This window comes from Hylobates moloch, unplaced genomic scaffold (assembly GCF_009828535.3).
Source record: "Hylobates moloch isolate HMO894 unplaced genomic scaffold, HMol_V3 SCAFFOLD_4, whole genome shotgun sequence".
NCBI lineage: Eukaryota > Metazoa > Chordata > Mammalia > Primates > Hylobatidae > Hylobates > Hylobates moloch.
In genome coordinates, this window is record NW_026652279.1 from 82,009,496 (window position 1) to 82,019,106 (window position 9,611).

Here is a 9,611-nt window from a genome sequence, read left to right on the forward strand (position 1 = left end):
TTTGCTACACATTCCTAGGCTCAGGAAATAAAAGCGAATAACTTCTCATTTATGCCCGTATTATTCCTTGGACATGTTTCTATGCACTTGCACTGCATTTTAACTCTGTGTACATTACCCATTAGCCTGTAATAGCCTTAAAGACAGAGATAATATCTTAGACATTTTTGAGCCTCTAGAACCTGAAACAATAGCTGACCCATAAATATTCAATCTATTGAATGAATGTATTCCTCCAAAGAAGATCTCCCCAAAAGATTAAATGCTCAAATATTGGAAAATGGGCTAAATGACAAGGATTAGTCAGTCTTTGATCTAAATTAATTCAATAAGTGAAAAGCTTGATTAGTATCATCTACTAGTTCTTCTAGTCCCTAATCCTTTGTCTTCACTCTGATGTTCTAATTCATGGGCCATTTGGTGAAGGACACAGATATTTATCCGGTGAGACCCTGGAAAGACCAGTGTTTGCAGTGTTTATTTTTTCAGAGACAAAACAAAATAGACTATCTGAGTGATTTCCATCAAGGATCAACTATTATCCGTTGTGGAACCTATTATATGCCAGGCATTATACTTGGCATTGAACATGCAAAGATGATACAAACATAACAGAATTATGCCCCCAAAATCTATTAGGGTCCCAAAGACACATTTGATAAATTCTGCCTGAAAGACTGCGCATAGTCTATGAATTCATGAAATGCTAGTTTGTGAAAGCCAAAAGGTGACATCTTAGATAATAAATGGCTATTGTTCACAACAACATTTATACAAACAAGATGACAATAATGCATTTGTTAACGGTACTCTATTTATGGACAGGAGCCCAAGCTGTAGATGGCAGTAGTGGCTTTTGCAGAAGGCAATGATGAAATAATCAGCAGAGCCAGATCTATGTGAAGTTATTTATTGAGAGGTTTAATCATTTGTTATATCAGGGAAAGCCTTATGCCTTAATTACAGTTGATAATAGAAAAAAGTATAGACTAGGCCTGGATTTCTGTTATGAAAGTAGAGATTACAAGGTACCTTCTTTATCAGTAGACCTTGCTGACTTTAAGAAAGGCAGACTTTCCTTCAATCTTAGTTTTATGGAAAAATGAAAACTTATTTAATAAAAGATTTATAAAAAAGGTAACCAAAACCTCAGAGATATAAATAAATGATTCAGAGACACACACTGGCAGTCAATTTCACTTAGACCCTAAGCCCACCCTCTTTTCACCACATCCAAGATTGGATTACCATCAACAATTGACTGGATCCACAATATAAGTGTAGAGTGTTACTGAATCCCCTCAACCGACTGATCTGTTCTGTTCTAAATATGCTATGATACAGCAAATGGCACACCAATCAAACATAGTAATGAATGCTACATGTAAAATGGGTGCATTGCATTCACACTTTTACTGTCTGAGCTTCATGCTAGATGTAAAATATGAATAACTTGGGAAGAATAGTAATTTAAGGACATCAGGAAAGGAGAGCTATGGTTTAAAATTTCACACAGCTTCAAAAGTGGACAAGCAAATGAAATTTCCCATTGTGATTTCTGTCTTCATGTGGTAGAGCTTGTGATTTGAAAGGTGGAGAAAATGTCAAGAATTTTGGTTATAAACTATTAGGCATGCATCAGCCAGTAGTGAGAATTGCCAGGCTCTAGAGGCAGATAGGCCTTGGCTGAAACCCAGCTCAGTCACTTTCTACCCTTGTAATACTGGCACTCAGTTTCCTATATAAATGATAATACTAATAGCTGCCTTGGATGGTGGCTGTCAGGAATAAACAAAACAATGTACCAAAAGGAGCCTGGCATGAAATTCTTAGTGAGGCTCCCACCTTTCTCCTTTCTTTTGTGAGGCCCAGACTATTTGTCAGGTTCAGATTGGCTCCCCGGCCTTCACCCTAAAGCCAATGTTAGAATGAAGAGAGTGAGGCAGTCAGCTCAGGCACAAAATTTATGGGGATGCCAAAATGCAGTAATCAAGATAAATAATATAATGAATTATTTTAACAATCAAAATGTCAAAAAATACCATGATAAATAAAATTTCAGCAGTTTAAGATAGGGTCCAACCCTTCATTTCCATGACTTAGCCTCACTTGCCTCACCATCACACTGGCCCTGCAAGATCCTATCTTTATTTACAAGTTTGATATTTTGTTCTTCGTGGGTTTCTCACACTGTGATTTTAAAAATCATTTCAGTAAATATTATTTAGATTGATGTCTGAGTTTTTTGGTGGGCAATACATTATGTCTGAGCCAAGTGTATCACTCACCTCCTCTTAATCTTGAACCTACTTCTTCCTTCTCCCAGGCCCCAGGTCTCAGGAGCCTTTCCTATCTATCCTCCCTCTAGGAAGTTGGCATTCTAGTCTTAGGGCTCCTCAGTGCTAGACTTGCTGCAGTGGGAGCCAGTCTATCAAGGGCAGGCTCTTTTTGTCTTATGAACCACTTTGAAGATACAAGAATAAGACAAATGTAAATGGAAAAGGGCCATTCTATCTGCTAGGAGACAACCACACAGAGCCAGGAACCATTGAGGTAGACAGGAGAAAAGTGTGGTGCTGAACAACCTAGCAGTCCCACCTCCCACTACCTGTGTAACCTCAGGAAGTTACTCAAGCACTGCCCTGTACTAGCTGTGTCATCTTGGGCAAGTTATTTAAGCTTTCTCCTTACTGGTTTTTTCATCTAGGGCAACTTACTTGAGCTCCCTTACTAAAAATTAAAGATAGCTGTTGTACCAGCTAGATTGCAGGTAGCTAGGTAGCTTATGCAGATGTCAGACCTCTGTGTCCCTTTTCCATCTCCTTTTGATGAGAATCGTAAGTCTGCTTACCCTTGTATGTTCACATAAGGAAAAAATTAACCTATTTAAGGCTTGATCCCTGATTTAGCAACAGAGGGGTCCTCTGAGCCTGAACAACTGGCTACTTAGGTTCTAGGGGAAGAGACTTTCCTCTGTTTGCTCCAGCCACTTGTGAGAGTCTTGCCCTTGACGCAGCACTGCTCCTCTGTGCTCAGCTCTGTGCAGACTAGAAATCCAGTCCTATAGCTTTTCTATTCTCCACCATTGAAAGATCTTTGAATCCAAGTGCAGTTGTATTAGTTGTGTGTTTACTTTGTGCATAGTACTAGGTGAGGCATTTGAATGACATCAAAATTCTATTCTCTGTCATTTTACAAATTTGATAAAAGTTAAGGCTTGCAGAAGCAACTGAGAACAATAAATATATTAGGGTCAAAACTAAGGAATAAATAATAAGAATGGAGAAAAGAAGAGAGATGTTTTCGAGAAAGATTTCAAAAGCTATTAAAAAATAGTCATGGTCTTTATAGTTCATGACATATCAAATGTCCCAAGAGAAATTTCATCTAAAATTTGCCTTTCATATTTTTCTAAATGGGAAAAGTAGTGTTCATTTTCTTTTTGTGATAATTATAAGCTCTTGTTTCCACATACATATTCATAGGTCTTATATATCCAGACGAGGCAGGTAATGATCTTTATGTGCATTTTTTTCAAATTCATTTAAGATTGACTTTAAATATGATTTCCAGCCGTTTCTTGAGAGTCAGCTGCTTTATTGATGATCTGAAACCTCTTTGTCTTCCTTTTCTCCAGTAGAGTCATCCATCATCAGCCCTATTAAGGGCCTGAGAAGCTGAAGACATTCTAGCCTATTTTTTTTGTCCACAGTAAACTTGTCTTCTGCCTTGTGGAGTTATACCCTAGAGGATCCTCTGCATTACAGACTGAAAGGTCCATGTTAAACTGGGAGACAGGGCGCAAAGTTGTCTTGAAAATAAATTGTCCTTAACAGCCATAAGTTAAGGAGGATATAAAACATTGTCAGAGCTAAAAGTTGATAAGCTTGATGTTTATTGAGTTATTTCCTACAGAAAGGACAGGAACTTTTTCTAAGCCTGTGACTGACAGAGGTGTTTTATATTTTCAGCTTTGACTACCTGCCATTGCTAGTAACAGCTTACTATCTGGTAAGTAGCTTACTAGCTTGCCAGTAGTGATAGTTTACTAACTTGGTAAGATCATTTCACATAATGTATCAACTGATCATAGAAAATTTTTCCTAGTTCAGATCATTCTTATCTATCATCTTTTCCTATCTTTCATACATGCTCAACCTCTTCTTCATGCCAACCAACCTTACCATTCCTACCTCTTCCCTACCCAGTAAGTTTTCTGTTCAAAATTGTTAGCCATATCTGCATTGCTTTTCCTAACACTATACATTCCTTGCTAGTCATATGCACTTCTGTAATCCCTAATCCTTAGTAACTTCTGCTCTTCATGTTCTCTGGGCCACGAACCATGGTGAGAGAAAGCAAGGAAAATAAGAACTCTTGACACATTCAGTATTCTTGCTCTCTGATTTCAGTTGGCAATCACTTCACTCATGTTGCATTTTCTAGTACGCTCTGTGTTAACAGCTGTTCAAATCCTCTTTACTTTCTCTTACACCCAACTACTTTTCTCACTTAGCAGATGTATTATAGGTCAAAGTTATTTTGCAAGTGTTCTCTCACCTACCATTCCTCCACTGAAAAGTCTCTTTTTTGTTGTTTTCATTCTCCATTCTCCAAACTTCTGTTTTAGTTTTGTTCCCATTCTTTAAATCATTTGATTAAAAATAAATTTTTAGGTTTAACTTACATTCAATAAAAAATGCTCATCAAGTATACCATTCAGTGAGCTTTAACAGATGTATATACCCATGAAAAATCACCAAAATAAAAATAATTTTTCCATAACATGAAAAAAGTTGACACATACCACTCACTCATAGTTAATCTCTAGCACCCATCATAATTCAAACACTGATTTGCTGTATCATGAGAGATTAGTTTTGCCTTTCTAGAATTTCATATGAATGAAATCATATGGCATGCACTCTTTATTTCAGGCTTCTTGTGCTTAGCATAATATGTTTCATGCTCATTCATGTTGGATGTATCAGTGATTTTTATACATAAAGTTTTGTTTGAACACAACCACATCTACTCATTTATATATTGTCTATGGCCCCTTTCATGCTATAACAGCAGAGTTGAGTAGTTATGATAGAAAATATATAATCTACAAAGCCTAAAATATTTACTATCTGCCCTTTAAAAAAAGTTGACAACTTCTTATCACAGTGGTTTTGTTGCATAGAAGTTTTTATATTTTTAAGTTATTCTTTTTAATTTCTATAGAATCTGTAGTGTAGGATCTAATGCCTATAGGATCTATAGTGTCTGAATTACGATAGGTGTTAGAGATTAACCATAAGTGGTATGTATCAACTTTTTTCATGTTATGGAAAAATTATCTTTATTTTGGTGGTAGTTTCATGGGTTTATACATCTGTCAAATCTCAGGTAATGAGAAACCATTTCCATTCCTGATGTTTTGGTAATTTTTTTTTTCTTGATCAGTATAGCTACAGAATTATCTATTTCTTTGATCTTTTGTAATATCTAGCTTTTGGTTTCATTAATTTTGTATGTTTTCTAGTTAATTGATTTCCATTTGTTTATTATTTTATCCACTGATCTTTGATTTAATTTGCTCTCCTTTTTATTCTTAAAGTAGGATCATAGGCCATTGATTTTTTGTTTCAAGTGAAAGCAAGTTTATTAAAAAGGTAAAGGAAGAGAGAATGGCTGCTCCATAGACAGAGCAATGGCTTGAGCTGCTTGGGTAAGGATACTTATTGTTACTTCTTGATTATATGCTAAATAAGGGGTAGATGAATGAGTTTTCTGGGAAAGGGGTGGGCAATTTTTGGAATTGAGGGATCTTCCCCTTTTTAGACCATATATGGTAACTTCCTGATGTTGCCGTGGCACCCGTAAACTGTCATGACACTAGTGGGAGTGTCTTTTAGCATGTTAATGCATTATAATTAGCACATAATGAGCAGTGAGGACAATTAGAGGTCACTTTCATTGCCATCTTGGTTTTTGTGGGTTTTGGCTGGCTTCTTTACCACAGGCTGTTTTATCAGCAAGGTCTTTGTGACCTGTATCTTGTGCCAAACTCCTATCTCATCCTGTGACTTAGAATGCCTAACCTCCTGGGAATACAGCCCAGTAGGTCTCAGCCCAGCCTAATCTTCCCCAGCCCCTATTAAAAATGGAGTCACTCTGGTTCAAACATCTCTAACATACTCCCCCACCCCCACTCCCCTTTATAAAAGAACCCTTAATCCTAAGGGTTGTAGAGGGATGAAGATCCATCTCCAGTAACTTCTTCAGACTGAACAGGGGTGATAATATTCCTGCCTAACTATTAGGGTCTCTTGTATTTGGGGTAGAGAGGAAGCTTAGTCAGAAAGTGTCAGTATGTTGTGGGCCATTAATAACTCTTGAGTTCTGACAAAATGTGATATCTGGAAGATTAATGAGTGTTCAATTTAAGAAAACATTCAGTAAGTTTATCCTGCATTCCTACACAAAAAGTACAATAGCAATATTCCACAACATTAAAGAAAAATAAGCAAAATTATCACAAGTAAACTAAATAACAAGGCTCTCCATGACCTGGGCAACTGCTGGAACCAAGCTGCTATGGGGTTGCTGGCTGATTCCAATACATATCCAGAATTAGAATACTGATCCAGGTTTTTACATTACCCAGGCCTCTTGTTTCTTCTGAGCTGCAGCCAGAGATCACTGGTTGGTTCACAGGAACAAGTTTAAATTGCAGAAAAAAAGAAAACTTAAAAACAACTGAGACTAGAATCTAATAACAAGTGTACCATAGTTCCTGAAATATAATTTTTCTCTTCCCAGTTTCCATTTTTACTAAACAGAAATCATGGTAAGACTTATTTGCTTTATTATACTTGGCCTGATTATTTGTATAAAGTGAAGCAAGATTAATTATTTTTCACATAGGCTTTTTAAATTGGCTTTGATGAAACTTTGTTCCATAAAAGGAATCTCAGATAAGACTTTTTTAAGGCCAAGCTCAGCCAACAGTTTGTACCTTCAAACACCTATGAGTTGGGTAAATTCCTCTCCCCTTGATGTCCCAAGATAACTTGGGGCCCCTGGGCCTGTTAGAAAGTGACATTCTTTACTTACCACAGGTCAGAAACCCTGCACAGGGACTGTGTAAATAAGGTATGAGGCTAGTTTTTCCAAGGGGCTTTTATTGGCTCTATAAGTGAAGTTTGATTCCTTAAAGGAAAGCATACCATTCCAGTCAAAGCCTTGGTAAAATAACCAGTTTCTCCAATTGTGTCCCATTACAAAATAAAACAGATTCTTATTGCACTTATGCAAATAACTATATTGTCATAAGTTACGAATACTCACAACTAGTTTCCAAATTCTGGAGAAATTAGGTAGAGAGAAACAAATGTGATCCAAATTTTGTTTACAGGAGTATACCTTACTCAATTGTGAAAAGCTGCAAGTAGCTCAAAAAAAAGGTTTTCTTAATTCTGTAAAACAAAACAGGGCAACATTTTAAGCAAAGTCAAAAAGATTACTTCAGTCTTCTATTAGTTCAGTCCAGGCAGTTAACTTCTGTCCTGCTTGATATTCACAAACATTTCAGCTGTCAATGAGTCCTGAAAGTTTTTCTTCTATTCTGATATCACAATCTCCAAGCTTATCAGAAACTTGCATTCAAGAGCACCTGTTTAAGTCCTATTGCTGATTATAAACCACCTTTTGAAGAGGATCAAAATAAGACAACTGTCTGTGGATGACAAAAGTCTTAGGAGAGCCAATGTTAAAGCCACTATTGAAAAGGAAATTTTGGTTACTTCTGTGGCATACAATTTTACATAACAATTATAGCCATTAATAACATACACTAAGTCATATTAGAATTATTAGGAGTTTTCCATAATTTTGGAACACATACCAATAACATATTTATGCAAATGTAGCCCAAAGAAAGACAAACACTATTTCACATTTGACAATGCTTTCTGTATGGACTCTATACCAAATAAACCAAATTTCACCTTTACATTAGTGTACTATTAATGATAAACCCAATTCTTAATAAAACCTTACAGACAAATTTACTCAATTTTAATCCATTTGACCATAAGGTCAGATTCTTATAAACTTGTAATTAAATATCCTCACCTCCCCAGCAAAGTGGATCATACAACTTTTATTAATATAACCCCTTACAATTTTGGGGAAAGAACAGATCAGTGCTCTAAGAAAAACCTGTTGTGCTTTTATTCCAATGTTCAATTTATGTAAAAACTGAGTACCCCTTTAGCCGATATGTTCACGCACAGAACTTCTTTCATGAGATTACTTTTTACAAACCTTCCACAACTTGTTCAAACCTTCAGCTTTATCTTATCTAACTCGTAACAATCCTTTAGCCCTTTAATCTAGGCAGAAAAAAATCCACATTCCCATGATTCCTTATCTTTTACCAAAAACACATTTCACTTCCTTTACACACCTTGCATGTAAAACAGTTTTTATTTCCCAAAAATTACTAAGTCATGTGAACTAAAAGGCATTACAGATTTTATTTTTCTGATAAAATATTTGATTTAAGCTCTTATTATTTTTGAACCAATTAATCAAAGCCCTTTCATATCAAACACACAACATATATAAACATACAGACAGATAGAAGATCCAGTAGTTGTAAGATTTTTCATCTGCCAGTTTCTTAATTGGATTACTGGCTTCAGGGTGGAGCCCTTGGAGGAAGAGGGCCAGGAAAGCATGCTGTTTCAACAGCCTGATAAGCAGGCACAGGTGGAAGGCAAACTAGATCCTCCAAAATTAAGGGTCCCATTTTATAGTAGATCCTGCCTCCAACTGCAAAAAAAAAGGGGGGGGGGGAAATCAGCCCATTTCCCATGGGAATCTTATCTCTCAGTGATAAGAAGGTATTTCCATACCTTCAAGGTGGCCAAGAGCATGCTTCTCTAATCCAAACATGCAAACAGCTAAGTATTCACCCATAACTGCCATCAGCCATTCCTAAAAGTATATTTCCTACCTAGTTATTACACACCAAAAGTCCCTCATAATGCGAAGTAATTTCTGATACCACCAAAAGTAAAAAAATGTCAGATAATGCAATGCAAAACAGAACAGAGTCTTAGATTTTGAGTGGGATCTATCTGTTTTCAGTTTTTGGGGTTTGAAGAGGAAAACAGAGGTTTTGCCCAAAGCCAGGTCCCTGGAACTTCCTGTTTTTCCCAAGAAGTCCCAGGCTATTAGAGCTTGAATTAAGCTGACTGTTAACTATAGTGCTCTTAAAAAAAATCCTTGAAAATCTCTTATTACCTGACTTCGGCCACGCCAAACCACCAATATTTCTGGCTTTTGAACTTTACCAAAGGTAAACTCCCAGGTCCTCAAGGAAAAGAAAATTTCTTTTTTTCCTTGAGGAAAAAAAGGTACCAGAAAGGACTCATTCTCTAAGCCAGGAATTGAACTCTGCACCTGGAACACCATTGTGAAAAGACAAAGCCTTAGCTACTGAGCTACAGCACTGCGCGGTATCCATTATCCTTCCCAGAAGGAACCTAGATCAGCCAATTTGAGCTTGCAAAGGCTTTTAACTGTTCAAGATTATTTTTAGGGCTATTACATGA